Source organism: Lycium barbarum, chromosome 4, assembly GCF_019175385.1.
Source record: "Lycium barbarum isolate Lr01 chromosome 4, ASM1917538v2, whole genome shotgun sequence".
Lineage (NCBI taxonomy): Eukaryota > Viridiplantae > Streptophyta > Magnoliopsida > Solanales > Solanaceae > Lycium > Lycium barbarum.
The window spans coordinates 32,370,469-32,372,918 of NC_083340.1; the positions used below are offsets into that span (position 1 = coordinate 32,370,469).

General features: G+C 32.0%; 1 long non-coding RNA gene across 1 annotated transcript; it reads right to left on the reverse strand.

Annotated features, from left to right (window-relative positions):
• Nucleotides 1–517: 517 nt before the first annotated feature.
• LOC132638343 (uncharacterized) lies at nucleotides 518–2,450 on the reverse strand. The gene is made up of 2 exons (XR_009581687.1): nucleotides 2,208–2,450; nucleotides 518–781 (listed from the first exon to the last, which is right to left on the reverse strand). It is a non-coding gene; the product is annotated as an uncharacterized LOC132638343 (long non-coding RNA).

Consider the following 2,450-nt stretch of genomic DNA (forward strand, 5'->3'; position numbering starts at 1 on the left):
GCTACTAGAAGACCTTTCTAAAAATACAACATTAATTGATCAAATTTTAGTTAAATAAAATGAAAAATTGAACATGAGATGTAGTGTAATTACTCTTTACTATAATCCTCTCACATAGTTGATAAGAGTAAATTTGTTATAAATATACTACCAACTTATAGATCTTTTAATATTTGATATAAATGGTTAGTAAATATATCTACCAACTTATGGATCAATTTTTACAAAACATAAATTTATGGGTCAACTTTTACATTTTAAAAAAATTTGAAATCATGATTTGGGATTTCATCTCATGAGATGAAATCGCATGTCCAAACGCTGATTTCATCTCATGTCCAAACGCCAACTTTTATATCACCCTTAATTATTATAATGGCTAAAATCAATCAAACATACTTTAAAAGTTGTCCCGCCACTAAAAATTTCTTAAAGTTTTTAACTCAATAGTTAATAATGTAAAATAAATATGAAATGATAAATTATCTCTTAATTATCCAAACTGGACCAGTAAAAGTGGACATTTATTTTTAATATACAGGATAAGTAAAAATGGACGGAGGAAGTATACACCCTGATACACACACAAAATCATATCATTTATATAAAAATTATATATACAATCATACCACTTATAAGGTGAGTATATAAAGATATTTATTATAAATAATAACATTAATTGATTATCCGATAAATATGTCCTGGTGCTCCCTTGTGTTGCTCTCTTTTTCTCGTTTTAGTTTTGCTTCCTTGTCTCGTCTGTCCTTCTTGCCCTTAGCTCCTATAATTAACTCACTATCAGATGTTATTGATAGTGTAGTTATTAATGTACTAGATAACTCAAATCCTTTCAAAGAAAACCACAAAGAGGGTTGATGGCTGCAGGTCCATTGCAACATTTTCCATACCACGTCAAAATGTGCTAGATAGGATAGAGTACATAGATAGCTAACAAAACGGATATTATTGCAACCAAGAGGTCAAAAACAAGAAAACCAAACAAGAGATAGAATAGTGAAACATTAAATTTTGGCGGAATAGACTAGGAGAACTCTTTACTGAACATTTTCTGACATCCCGGTATTTCGTACTCTACGGGGTTCATCTAAAACCCCAAACCTATTCAAAATAGGTATTTTAAACCCCTTGACGATGTGTGTCTCTCAATCGCGCTGATGTCACAATCCACATCAGATAAAACTATGCCACATCATTTTTATTTCATAAAAAATATGCCACATCATTTTTATTTTTATAAAAAATAATAAAATAACCTTTCAGTCTTTTTCTTTATTTTTTGCCTTATTTTTACAACATTTGTTCTTTGAAAAAAAGGCAAAATCCCCACTATTTTCATCTTCTTCACCCTCCAATACCGTTAAACCATTTTCCGGCGAAGACACTGAAGTTGCAGTCACTTCAAAATGCAGAAATTTTCACAAATCAAGAAATTGATTTTACAATACAAGAATAAATATACCATTCATCAGTCAAAAAATTTCCAGGAATGACCCAATTTCTCTGGCATAGTTTTGTATTTTTTCGATTATCTTAAATCCTACAAAGTCCAGCCAACATAAGAAAACAAAAATATAGAAATCCAAAATTGCAAAATAGATTTGGGTTTTTAAGCACATCCACATCATTTTCCCCCTCAAATTCCCACCTGGAAAATACGTTTAAGAGTATGTGTCCATATAAAAGGTGCTTCTTGTAAAAATATTGAAGGGTTATTAGGAATTGGGTTTGGGTTACTTCCCACACTAAATCATAGAAATTGGTCGATGAAACGTATGCAGTTGGCCCAAAAAAAGCCCCAAATAATACTAATCAAGCAATTTTCATTATAAACCCACTTCATTATGTTGGACTCTAACTGAGGGAAGGGGGTATTTGAAGAAGAAGAAGAAGAGAAGGGGGAGGGAGAACGGGATCTAAAGAAGAAGAGAGGGAGGGGGTGGGGGTGTTTTATTTATTTATTAGTTTTCTGATTTTTATTTTTTTAAAGTAAAGTAAAATGGTTGAGTCACGCACCAAATTGTTGCGTGTAAATCACGAATTTTGTCCACTTTAGCCATATTAATGCACTTCGGTCCACGGTCAGAGGAATTTAAAATATCTATTTTAAATAAATTTGGGGGTCTAAGTAAAACTCTACAAAATATAAACACCGAAATATAAAAAAATGATCAAGCTTAAAGGCTTACCAGACTATTCCGCCTAAATTTTTTTCACCCAAAGATGAAAGATGGGTTGGTTTCGTGGAGATAAGAGTGAAAGAAATTTGCACGGACATACAATCGTACATAACATTGATGAAAAACTGACAGTGAGCACCAAAAGCACAAACAAGAAGCAAATTTTACGCTGAGAATATGCAGAGGTGATAGGCCCATAACTCTCTGTAGAGTTCGATTTGATGATTATTGTTGCCGTGCAGACAAAATAAC